At 45.1% G+C, this 13,875-nt stretch overlaps 1 pseudogene; it reads left to right on the plus strand.

Moving 5' to 3' along the window:
* The first annotated feature begins 11,021 nt into the window (after positions 1-11,021).
* Positions 11,022-12,957, plus strand: LOC148133083 (uncharacterized; annotated as a pseudogene).
* Positions 12,958-13,875: the final 918 nt, after the last annotated feature.

Consider the following 13,875-nt stretch of genomic DNA (forward strand, 5'->3'; position numbering starts at 1 on the left):
TGAAGTAATAGTTAGATGGAAAGGTTGAAAGGTTAGATGGAGGTTGAAGGAGGGTATTATAAGGTATGTTTAAATAATAGGAAGACTGGTACTTGAATAGCATATTGTGACTTTAAAAAAACCAAATAATGAAGGGCAATGCCTTATATAAACATGTGTATTAATATTAGGATTAGCAATGGTGACCTGATTTGAAGTTAGACTAGAGGTAGAAATAAGAAATAGGGGGAATATTAGCAGATATAATTTTTATAATAGAATATAAGTATAATTTGATGGGAAAGATTAGAGGTTGAAAGATGGTATTACCATGTATGCTTATAACTTCATTGGCATTAAAATGGAATATTGAAATATTGAATAACTATTTTTTTTAAAAAAACATGTATACTAGGATTATATAAGTTTGATTAATATAACAACTATTATGATTATCATTATTGATGTTTGTATCAAAACGAATTATACCCAGGGGCTATACTGTTCATGTATTGATATTGATGTATACTTAAAAATAAAAATCTAGTAAAACTGAAAAAAAAAAAGAATCATGTTTCTTCTTTCACTAGGTTCTCATATGGAAGAAAAACTAAGGTTAGTAATAATATTAAGATGAACAAGGCAGCAGTTTTAATATTTTCACTGCATCAGCTTTAGTAATGATGATGCTGACTGAAGAGTTAATGCAAAATGCCAATTTGATCCTCTAGGAAGTTGGATCAATGCCTGGAAAGAAAATGATGATCTGTTTGCCTCCATAAATGGTTAAGGGTCACTTTCATGTAATATTCAGTTGGCAAACTATAAAACTTCTGAGGTTTTCATAAAATTACTTTTTGTAGCCAAAATGATATAGAGGGTTTTTTTTAAAAAAAAATTCCTGTTTTTTTTTAATGAATGATAAAGTTTTCAAAATTATGAGTTTTGTCATTTTCATTAGTGTTTTAATTTCACAATGTTGATTTCACTTCCAAAACAGGTAGAAAGAATTCCTGAAAATATGTATTCCAGAAATCTATTTTTTATTTATATTCTAACAAAAAAAAGTTACATATGCCAATTCATGTTTAGCAATAAGATTACTGATTATTGGTCTTACTAAATAATATTCAGTATGTAAATGTATTCATACTATATAGTACCATTATATGGGGTAGCATTTTATAAACTTTTAATGTTTACAGAAAGGTGCTACAAAATGTGTAAATAATAATTAACTATGAAATCCAACCATTATTAATAATAGCTGCAGGTTTACTTCAATATTTAAAGGGAATGAGATAATGGGTATCCATAAAGAGGGCTGTGAGGGGCAAATACGATAGTCTGTAAAATCTGTGCATTAGACGTTAGGACACATTCATAACAGCAGAATTGAACGATAATGTCACAGCGTGAATGGTATCATGTTAACACAATCTTAATTTGCCACTTTTATCTGTGAATGAGATATACAAGAAATGTCATAATGACCATAATATTCAAAAGGAAGAAAAAAAATCACTTCTCCTCAAGCCATGTGGAGTATTATTTTTTATAAAATTTGAAATGCACATGGATGGATGGATGGATCAATGGATGGACAGGCAGACAGACAGACTGATAAACAGATTGATGTCCAGTGAAGTTTCATTTATCCTGATAGTGTAGTCTTCAGACAATGTATTATGTTCTTGAGTCAAAGAACACAATCGAATAATGAAATATACAGCAAGGGGCCTTGTACAGAGTTACTGAATGTAATCTGGATGCTTGACCAGAAAGAATGTTCCCCTGCTTCATGCTCATAAATGTTAATATGTTAAAAGATCAAGACAATGATGCTTCTGGAGCTGCATATTCCTGCCTATGTTTCTAATTTGGGCAAAATGGGAACTCTATTCTCCTCCATGCTGCATCGAGAGCCCAGGATGGGTTGACTCCTTCCTATGAAGTCATTTAGCTGAGTCTGTACTAAGTTATAAAAGCCAGCCCCCGGGAGAGACCCCAGCTTTTGACTCAGCTCCTTTCAGTCAGTAGCTGTGTCTCTGAAAGCGTTCTGTTAGATAGCAATCACCAGCGATCTTTAGTACTTTTTTCCTCTCTTCAAGCAGCTCCCAGGGATCTGGGCAGCTGCTCTTCCAGAGATCAGGTCTCCCCCCTCCTGCAACGTTGGGAGCTCTGTGCAGGGAAGCTGGGCAGCGTCTGCAGACCTCCCCCACGCCTGCAGTTTGGAGCGATCGTAAAAATGATCGGCAAACTGATAAGAGCACAAGCCAGCTGATCATGTGGCTGGTTGCTACGTTTTTCCCTTGCTGACTTCGCTCGGGGCTCTGTATAGCCTAAGGAGCGATTCTTCGATCTTGGAGCCTGTTTTCCTGTAGTCAGTGGCCATCTTGGATTCAAGCCTTCCACCACGAAGTGAGCGGCCATTTTGTAAGTAATAGAAAAATTTCTAAACAGCTTCTTTTCAACACAAGAGCCTTTATTCTACAAATGGAGCGAGATAAGGCTCAGGCAGAGCTTTCCCCCCCAGTGGAACAGTCTCTTAAGCCCAATAAGAGAAAAAGACGTAGGCAATGCACCCAACCAGTCCAGAGGGTGGTTGCTGCTAAAATCAAACCTAAGGCTCTAGCCCCTAAGAAGGCAACTCAGGCTGAATTGAGGGCAGAGAAGCGCAGACATGCAGCTCTAGAGAGGCAGTTCAACAGAACTATTCAACAGAAGGGAGTGCAACTACAGCATGTTTCAGGTGATACTCATGGGCCCCAACCAAGCTCTCCCAGGGGAGGAGAAGTTATCTATGAGCCTTTCCATCCTCCATCCTGGTCTCCTGAGGCTCTTGCTGTACAATCAGATCCTCAGGATCTGAGCAGACCTGGGCCTTATTTCCAACAGGCTTCTGTGCCCTATGCTCCTCCCCCTCCCTCCAGGCCTCGAACCTCTCCTCGATCTAGGCCTGAAGCCACCTTCATTCCCACAGCAGCGGGCTTTTGGCCTTCTGCCTCTACCTTTGAGCATAGACCAAGGGATATCCAAGATGTTGTCTTATTAGCCATTAGGCAGGGATTGGCTGAAGGCTTCAAGCAAATTCTTCAACCTCTGGAAAGGGTTCAGGCCCTTCTCCCTTCTCAATCCATAAGTTCCTTGCCTCATCATCCTGATTTACACAGGCCCCAGGACCTCAGGGTCCATTCTTCACTACCAGAATGGGAGGAGGTTGATGAGGAAGGAGGGGCTTCACCATCTGAACACAGTTACTCCTCTCGTTCAGAGCATGAAGAGGGTGAGATTTATGACCAAAATATTTCAGAGGAAGAAGATTCTCGCCCAGAGCAGACATCCTCTGCATTTGTCTTCAAACCTACTCTCTTCAGGCCATTACTCAGCAAAGCCTTGGTCACTGCCAAGCTGTTGCCAGAGGAAGTGGCTCCCGAGCCACAAGGAAATCCCTCTAGCCAAGGGGATTTGCTCTTCTCCAAGCCTGTAGTGCATGCAGAGATTTTACCTTCTCCCATTTTGTTCCTGGACATGGTCAAGAAACAGTGCGCTTCTCCTTCGGCAGGTCCTCTCCCATCATCTCTGGATAAGCGTTTCTACAATGTCAGCGCAGCTCTGGACAATGCCCTGGCAGTGCCTTCTGTTGACATTCCGGTTCTGGCCTCGTTCTCATCTTCTGGCACTCCCACGGAGCCAGAAGATATCCTGAAACCGGATGATAAACGCTCTGAACAGACCCTCAAGCTCAATCACCAGGCTGCTGCTTGGGCTGTTCGGGCTTCAACAGCAGCATCCTTTTTCATGAGGGCATCCATACGGTGGCTGCGCCAACTCCAGAATAGATTGCCTGCTTCTGACCTTCGGTCTCACCAAGACCTTAATAAGATTATTGCAGCAGCGGAATTCACTGCGCATGCCACTCTCAATTCTGCCAAATTTGCATCCAAGGCCATGGCATCTTCTGTAGCAGCAAGAAGACTTTTATGGCTCCGAAATTGGCAGGCGGAGTCACGCCAAAAATGGAAGCTGGCTTCAGTTCCATTTGCAGGTGATAAGCTTTTTGGTGATGCTCTGGAACCTTATCTCATCGAAACCAGAGATAAACGTAAAATTCTCTCTTCCTCTGGGAAGAAAGCCGACTATCACCCTGCTCCTTATCGCCCTCCTGCCTTCCGAGCGGAGACCTCATCTCGCTTCCCCCGCTCTCACAGGCCATACTCCCAACACCAAGACCAACGGGCAGAAACATCTGGCAGGCAACAACCTTCTACTGGTAAATGGCCCTTTTGGGGGGGGTCATTCCTTCCATCGCTCTAAGTAATCCCTCGTTCTCCCCACCCATCGGAGGTCGCCTAGCCTTCTTTGCCTCCAAATGGGAGGAGTCAATGATGGACGCCTGGGTGCTCAGCACAATTAGGTCAGGGTTACAATTGGACTTCCTAACACCACCACCCCAATTTTTTTTTATCTGTTCTGTCTCTCGGGACATTTCCAGGCAAGCCCTCATGAATCAGGCCATTCAGCACCTTCTTGAAATCAGGGCTGTTCAACCTGTTCCCCCCTCTCAATGGGGACGTGGGCTTTACTCTCACCTTTTCATCATTCCCAAAGCCTCAGGGGGGTTCTGGCAGCATTGATGGTATCTCTGCATTCTATTCCAGTGAGGATCCAATGCTACTTGGACAACATTTTGATTCTATCCTCTTCCATCCTTGTGGCCCATGAGGATCTGCAAATTACCCTGTCATGTCTCCAGAGCCACGGATTTTCCATCAACACCAAAAAGAGCCAGCTCTCTCCCACAACCAAATTGCAACACTTGGGAGCAGTCATCGATACCATGTCGTGCCAGGTTTTCCTGTCCCCAGCTCGTGGAAAGAGCCTTTCAGAGGTCATCAGCCAGATCCAGCAACATCAAGTTGTCCCCCTGTCACTGCTGTCCAAACTTCTGGGGAAGATGGTCTCCTGTATTGGCATCGTCCCGTGGGCTTGGCTCCACTCCCAACCCCTCCAATGGTTCCTGCTTCCCTACCAATGAGCAGGAACCAGCCACTCATCCATCAAGGTTCCACTCACCCCACAAATCCAGAGATCTCTCAATTGGTGGCATTCCCTGTCAATCTGGAGGGGAGTCCTGTTCAGGGACCCAGTCAGGCTAGTGATAACCACCGATGCCAGCCTCCTGGGTTGGGAATTCCCATATGCAGGGCCAGATAGCTCAGGGAGTTTGGTCCAGATCAGAGCAGACCCTTCCCATAAATTGACTAGAGTTCAGAGCCATTTTTCTGGCTCTCAAGCATTTCAGGCAATCAGTGACCGGCTCTCATGTTCTAGTCCTTATGGACAACATGGCCGCAAAGGCTCATGTCAACTGGCAAGGGGGATGAGGTCCAAAATCCTCATGAGAGAGGCTCTACAGTTGGGGTTATGGGCAGAGAAACACTTGTCGATCTCGACGGACCATATCTCCGGGGTCGACAACTCCCAGGCCGACTGGCTCAGCAGGAGCCTAGTCGACCAGACAGAATGGTCTATTCTTCCGTCTCTATTCAGGGATCTTTCCCTCAGATTCGGAACACCGGAGGTGGATCTCTTCTCCATTCCTCAAAATGCCCAAGTCACCAGATTCTTCACCAGGTTTCCTTGCCAGGGAGCAGAGGGGACCAATGCAGATGGCCCAAGGGTCTCCTCTATGCCTTTCCCCCACTTCCCATCATTCCGGCAGTAATTCAGAAGTTATTGGAGGAACGTGCGGAGCTCCTCCTCCTGGCACCCTATTGGCCAAGGAGGCCCTGGTTTGTGGACCTGGTCAACCTATTGGTGGCTTCTCTTTGGATTCCAGCCCATCTAATCTTCCTTCACCAGGGGCCCTGCTCCACCCAGAGCCCCAGTGGTTCAAGCAGACTGTGTGGCACTTGACTGTGTGGCCCCAGTGGTTCAAGCAGACTGTGTGGCACTGTGTGGAAGCGGCTAGAGGAGGCTGATCTTCCAGAAAGGGTCATCCTCACTATCCTGGCGTCTCACAAACCTTCTACAAGGCGCATCTATGATGCCACCTGGAAGGCTTTTTCCCGATGGTGTCTCAGGGAGGGTCTTTCTCCTGTTTCAGCCCAGTTGGCAGAAGTTTTTAGCTTCCTTCAGCATGGGATGGAGAAAGGTTTGGCCCCCAACACCTTACGCAGGCAGGTTGCGGCCCTCTCCTCAGTCCTTTCATGGGGTTCACTTCCTTCCTTATCCCATCACACTTCAGTCAGGAGGTTTTTGAAAGGGGCTTCCAACCTGCACCCTCCAGTGGTTCACAGGTATCCTTCCTGGGACCTTCATATGGTCCTTAATGCCCTTACAAAGCCCCCCTTTGAACCCCTTAGAACAGTGTCTCTCCGTTTCCTGACTCTGAAGGTAGTGTTCCTTGTTGCCATCACTTCTGCCAGGAGGGTTTCCGAGCTTGCTGTGCTTTCCATCAGACAGGACCTTTGTTCCTTTCACGATGATAGGGTTGTTCTTTGTCTGGACCCCTCATTTATTCCGAAGGTTAACACCTGGTTTCACAGGTCCCAGGACATTGTTTTGCCTGACTTCTGTCCTCTCCCGCACCATGACTTAGAGCGGCAGTGGCACACGCTAGACGTAAGAAGGACTCTTAGAATATACATTAAGCACACTTCCTCCTTCAGAAAGTTGGAAGCCATGTTTGTTTCCTTTTTCCCTTCTCACTTGGGGCACAAGGCCTCTTTTCCTACTATTAGCAGGTGGGTCAGGTCTTGCATTGAGCAAGCCTACAAAGCTGCGGCCCTTCCAGTTCCCCGAGGTCTGACGGTGCACTCTACCCAAGCATCTTTGGAGGAGATTTGTCGTGCGGCCACGTGGACATCCCCGTCTCCTTTCATCAGACACTACCATCTGGATGCTTTTGCCTTGGCGACTGCAGCCTTTGGCAGACAGGTGCTTCAACGAGTGGTTCCACAGTCAATGTGATGAGCCGGACAAGGACCCGCCCATGGACATGCAAGCTTTGGTATGTCCCATCCTGGGCTCTCGATGCAGCATGGAGGAGAATGGGCATTGGTAGAAGTTACCATGAATGCCCTTTCTATCTATGCTGCGAGAGAGCCCAGCCCCTCCCTTGATTCGTCCGGAGAGGATAAGACATATTTCTGTATTTATTTTGGGCTTTCAGAGACACCTTTCAGTCTGTCAAGTATCTTCGCCAAAGCTGGGGTCTCTCCCGAGGGCTGGCTTTTATATCTTAGTACAGACTCAGCTACATGACGTCATAGGAAGGAGTCAACCCATCCTGGGCTCTCTCGCAGCATAGATAGAAAGGGCATTCACAGTAACTTTAACCAACGCCCATTTTCTTCACCTGTAGCCTTATGGTTTTTGTACCATCCCTAACAACTAATCAGTAAATTGGATGAGTTGGTTGAATGAGAAATAGAAGTCAGTAGAACTGCACTTTGTTAGATATATTTTCTATGCCACTTATTCCCTAATAATTCCTTGGAACTAGTGATCCAATATACGAAATACCTTCAGATAAAAGTAAAACAAAAACAAGAAATCCCCCAACCTTGTCAGCATCACAGAAACATCAATTTAGTGTCTTTCCTTACCATGGTCTTTAGTCCAAAATCTCCACCTTGTAGACATTTCAGCCACTCAAAAGGCAGATTAGAAAACTCTCCCTTAATAGTTCTGGTCAGGAACATAGTAACTAGTTAATGATTCTATGATTCTATAAGAGACTGGGCATCCATTTTTCTGCAATGGTATAGGATTTCCTGCTTAAGCAGGGGGTTGGACTAGAAGACTTCAAAAGTCCATCCCACCCTATTATTGTTCTGACCCAAACCTGGTTCCAAAAGAGCAAACACAAGACAAAGGCAGCAGTATAATCTTTTTAAGTTTCAGCCAAGAATCCTGTTTCTTCACAGATAAAAGGCTGCTTTCAACTAATTAGCTCCGACAAGAAAGAGCCTTGCCAATTTTTTTCAAGTCTGACAAAAAAACAATAGATAAGAAATAGTTTACAAGAATCTTCAAATACCAACTGTAATGTCCACAAGGCTGAGTTCAAAACTTCTTTGCCTTTTGCAAAGTGCATTCGTTCACAGCTGGCTTTTATCTTCTTGAAGGAGTGGCCATTACCTTGCAGCCTTACTCCCGAGTCACCCATGCTGTTGTAACTGTTCTTTCCTCCAAGCAATCCTTCGTGCACGTGTACTTGGCATAGGCTCCTCAGGAACCTACTCATCACTGCTGCCAGCCCCCACAATCTCTGAAGGCAGCAGTCCACTCCCTAATGGCCCTGGCCCCTCATCTGAGTCCTTGCTCTCCTCAGCTGTCTACACCTGCTGCTGGCTAACCACAACGATTATTCTATGTTCTAACATAAGAAAAGAGTTTGTGGGAATGCCATGTTGAAGCTAGAATCATGGTCACCTTGTACAACCTGGGTTTGCATTCCATATGATATTTTGTTTTAATTCTTGTTTGCTAACATAAAGAATTTCATATATTACCTATTACTGTATATACTCGAGTATAAGCCTAGTTTTTCAGCCCATTTTTTGTGCTGAAAAAATCCCCCTCGGCTTATACTCGAGTCAGATTCCCCTCTGAAAAAAAAATGGTGTGGAGTCGCGGCCTCCGGCGGCAGCCGGGAAGGGAAAGGCAAAAAGCGCTTCCCTTCCCGAGGCGGTGGGACTGGGGCCGCGCCGGCGGTAGTGACTCCTGACTCAGGGGGCCTCCAAGGGAGGGGAAGAGAGTGACTCCTGCCTCCCGCTGTCATCATCATCTTCTTTTGGGTTAGTGAATCAATTAAACCTTTCATGATAGTGAGATCGTTTCCCAAATTAATTATTTTTATTTTTGAAATTTACCAGTAGCTGCTGCATTTCCCACCCTCGGCTTATACTCGAGTCAATAAGTTTTCCCAGTTTTTTGTGTAAAATTAGGTGCCTCGGCTTATATTCGGGTCGACTTATACTCGAGTATATACGGTATATGTTATTGTAGAACCTCTGTAAGCACTGAGCACCTAAGATTGGTCTAAGATTACTATTCCACCATTAACCCTTCAATTGTTAATAAACTCTAAACTATCCATGACAGCCTCATGAATTGTTACTATAATATGCACAACTTTAGAGAAACTGCAACAGTGGGTGGCTAAAAACAAGTCTGAAAAAAAAAATCAAAGCTTGTCTTTGTTTATGGAAGGAAACTATTTTGTGCCAGGTAGCATAACTTGCTTTGGGGGAAGAGTGATACTGTTTAAATTAATTAGAAAATTTTTGTTTTCTATCTTACTATTTTTTATCACCAGCAAGAAAACCCCAAATGCTTTCTGATTGTTTAGGTTTTGTACAATATGCACTTTTTAAAAAAGGAATGAAGTAATTTTCCCAATAATCAAGTGAGCATTTTAAATCTAATCTCATCCTTCCTTTTGAAAAATAACACCTTAATCCTCTCTGATGTAGCTGTCCTAATATCTGTCCTAATTTTGTACTTTTTAATGAGCTTTCTTCAATTGATATATTACTTCATGCCTATTCCATAGGAGGCGAGCTGGTATATATGGTACAGAAAGCCTAATTTGTTGGCAATAGTTTTAGATTGTATAAGTAATACATCATTCCTTAATTGTGACATCTAGACAGGGAGTTTCACAACATCAAGCTTTTTAAAAGGTGGAATCATCAAACTGTTTTGCTATGATAATTAGCTATAATTTCTTGATGTTCAAACTTGGTCAAACTGCAGTTAGTTTTATGATTTGGGTGAATAATGAATGTATAAACTGAGTGCCAATTTAGTCTACATACAAAAAAACTGCAGTTGATTGAAAGCAAAAACAAATACTTCTCATCACTAGAAGTGAGAACATTCTCCAGTGTGCTGACAAGAGTATCCAAGAATGGGTTGGTATTTCCTTTTCTGTCCAGAGACTGAGTCTGTCAAAGTTCAGCCATGCCTCCTCTGCCTGTCTGAGTCCCAGTTTTTGACTCAGTCTTGTCCTAGAGCAGCGGTCGCCAACCGGTGGGCTGCGGTTGACTTGTGGGCCATGAGAAAATTTTGGTGGGCTGCAGAGAAATCTCACCCCCAGAGCACCCCCACAAAGCAATTAATCAGGCTGCACAGAAACACAAGGCTGCATCACCCACATGGCCCGCAGGAACCCTCCCTGCCCACTCACTCCTTACCCGGTAAACTTGCCTGCTAAATTGCTATTTTTCCTTTTTCTGACCATCATCTGTTCTGCTGTGCCGGGAGATTTAGATTAGCTAGAAAGCAGGAAATGGTTGGATTTCTTGCTTTCTAGCTAGTCTTTAGATCTTCGGCTCAGCACAGCCGAACCTCCCTTAGGACTGAAGGTTTGCTTGCAAGCAAATTCAGTGCAGACTCATGGCAAGCAAATTTGAGAGACTGAGCTAGCTGATGGCAGATAGATAGATCACTTAATGATTCTGTGAGCAACTCAATCTGCCTGCTTTGCCTGATTTTGGGTAAAAGTTGCTCTTTTTTAAATAAAAAATTCAATATTTACATGCATGGTGTGTTGTGAGTTAATTTTGTGAGTTTGCTTGCTAGCAAATTTTATGAGTTTGCTTGCAGGCAAATTTTATGTGACAGACTGAGCTAGCCAAGGGCAGATAGATAGATCTTGAAGGAATCTGTGATTCTGTGAGCAACTCAATCTTCCTGCTTTGCTTGATTTTGGGTAAAAGTTGCTCTTTTTATAAAAAATTCAATATTTATATAAATATTTATAATATTTACATACAAGCCATGCCCAGTCACATGACCACCAAGCCACACCCACAAATTAGGCCACACCCACAGAACCGGTTAGTGGTCCTTGGGATCTAAAATTATGAGTTTGGTGGTCCCTGAGGCCCAAAAGGTTGACGACTTCTGTCCTAGAGAGACGTTGAAAAATTGGCTCTTTTGAGACACAGTCTGGACAGAACGGATTCTTGGATTTTTTATTTGATAGTAGGTTGTTGGATCTGCACTTTGCTTCTCAAGAGCAGTGAATGAGTTGTCTTGCTGCTGTACAACAAGCAACTTCCAGATTGTCCAGTGTAGCCATCTTCAATCTGGCTGACTTCCCAGCCATGTGTGAGTGTGCTGGCACCACCGGTCTATCTGGCATTGCTGCCATCACCCTAAACCTTATGACTGCAAGCCGCTTGACTGCTGGTGAGTGTGCTGGCTCCACCAGTCCATCTGGCATAGCCGCCATCACCCTGAGACGCTCATTCGGCCCACAAAAAGCAGAGAGCAATCGGAGTCATTGCCCAGTTGATTCTGAGGCATACTCTGCTGCAATAAATAATGAGCAGGCACGGCAGCAGTGTTCCTTTCAGGAACAAGCCTGCCTGTCAAAGGGGACTGGAGTGTTCAAAATGGCAGAGAGCAATGCAACAGGAGACAATGGGGAGGCTGCATGCTCCTCTATACATCAAAAGCCTGTCAAGAAATGCCCCATAAAAGCCGAATCGGTTAATAAGGGAGCATCTGACAAGATAAGGGCAAAAGCCCTTTATTCCAAGAAGGCCTCCAAGACCAAGGAGAGAGACCCCAGAAGGCATCAAAAGGCACTGGAGAAACATATCTCCAAAGCTGAGAAACAAGCAGAGTGGGACAGGCATCCAAATTTCTCTCAGGAAGATCCTGTCATTTCCTGCTCTCTACAGCCTGAACAGTTGGCCCATTTAAACAATGTAATGCAGCAAGCCTGGTCACCAGATGGCGCCAGAGAGCAGTCATCTCAACTGCCTTTTCCATCAGGCAGCAATGAGGAATTTTTTGCTCCATTTTCCTGCCTAGCAACAGCAGAATGGGAGTCACCCTCTAAATGCAGAGTCTCTGCTCCTGAGCCAACATTCACTCCCACAGCAGCAGGGCTCTGCCCAAGGAAGAATCAGGCCCTAAAATATCTGAAGAGATTAAAAGCCTTATTTCAGAGGCCATAATGCAGGGAAGAGATGCAGGTTTCCAGCAGAGCCACCAAACTGCCTCACTGACACCTGATACTTCACTGCATCTGTGCCAGCAATCTCAGATTCCAGTAGATTTGACAATCTTTCTGGAACCTCAATCTCCCAATCTGTCCATGCACAGTAGGAATCGCTCCTGGGAGATGAAGACCAGAGGGACCAGGCACTATCAGAGGATGAAGGTCTGATTCCGGATCCCCCTGCATTTGCAGGGCTCTTTTGTCCAGCCCTCTTCAAAGCCCTCCTATACAAAGCCAAGACCACGGCTCACATGGCAGTGGAGTTACACTCAGCTGTGGCAACATTGGGTCTACAGGACCCAAGTGAGTGACTATTTTTGGAACCAACTGCAGAACAGGAGGAGATTCCCTCACCCAAGTTGTTCCTGGATGAAGTCCAGAGGCAATGGGCTCAACCAGGATCATTTTCCACTCCAAGTGGAAATGACAAGAGGTTCTATAACATGGGCCCAAACCTCACTGAAGCACTCCAATTACCAACAGTGAATCTTAACTTACTTCACCATCCTATCTAGCAACATAGTGGATGGCATGAAAATGAAGAATAGGAAGGTGGAGCTGACCTTCCGCAAGACACACCAGGTGGCGACCTGGGCAGTCAAGGCAGTGATGGCTGCCTCCTTTTTTAATAGGACCTCCTTGCTCTGCTGCAAGTGAGAGTGCCACCCGAGGACCTCTGGCTCCACCAGGACATCAACAAGCTAGTGGTGGCAACAGAGTTTTCAGCTGATGCTACTCTGAATGCAGGTAAGTTCGCCTCCAGGGCCATTACCTCTTCAATAACATCACACCGTCTGCTGTGGCTTCGCCACTGGCAGGCAGACATGAGGTCTAAATGGAGGCTAGCCTCTGCTCCCTTCAGGGGTAGCAAGCTATTTGGAGAGGCCCTGGAGCCCATCCTCATAGAAAACAAGGATAGGAGGAAGGTTTTACCTTCCATGTACAGATGAATGGACCGCCATCCCTTGCCTTATTTTTGTAGATTGTCCTTTTGGTCAGCAGACACTGGCTTTGTCACCCCTCAACATCAGCAGCCTTATTTACAAAAGCCCAGCTGCTAAACGGACAGAACTGGTTTTTGAGACAGAAGCAGGCAACGATTTCAGGCCAAGCAGCCATTTTGTGGGTCTGGAAGTCACTCCTTCTGTCGCTCTAAGTCCTCCCATTGGCGGCCATCTAGGTCTATTTGAGACCCAATGAGAAGCGACCATGACAGATTCTTGGATCCTAAATATGGTAAATTCCTTGAATTCCTCTTCACACACTTCATTCATTGCCCTGTCTCCAAGAATAACATAAGGAGAGGCCTCATGGAGACTGCAATCCAACATCTGTTGGACATTCAGGCTATCGAGCCGGTTCCAGAGGACCAACAGGGGCAGGGATTCTATTCCATTCTTTTCATAGTCCCAAGGAACTCAAGGGGGTGGGGTGGAAAGCAATTCTGGATCTCAAGAAATTAAATATCCACCTGGTCTACAAATGATTCAAGATGCAGTCCCTACAGTCCATCCTGGAGAGCATCAGAGAGGGCAACTTCCTAACATCCATAGACCTGACAGAGGCATACCTACACATGCCTATCCTCCCATTCCATCAAAGGTTCCTGAGATTCTATTATGCAGGGTGACACTCCAGTACAGAGCCCTACCATTTGGTCTGTCCTCAGCACCCAAGATCTTTACTGAATTGCTGGTGGCACTGGCGGCACATCTCAGGACAATTCCTGTGCCCAGCCAGTGTTACCTTGACGATATTCTGATACAGTCATCCTCTCACCTTTGGGTAAAAGAGAATCTGCAGGTCATGATCCGGGTCCTCCAGGACCATGGATTTTCAGTCAACTTCGAGAAGAGCCACCTGGTTCC

Source organism: Notechis scutatus, chromosome 1, assembly GCF_049901735.1.
Source record: "Notechis scutatus isolate UNSWTSFEM ecotype Mainland chromosome 1, rNotScu1.2, whole genome shotgun sequence".
Classification (NCBI taxonomy): Eukaryota; Metazoa; Chordata; class Lepidosauria; order Squamata; family Elapidae; genus Notechis; species Notechis scutatus.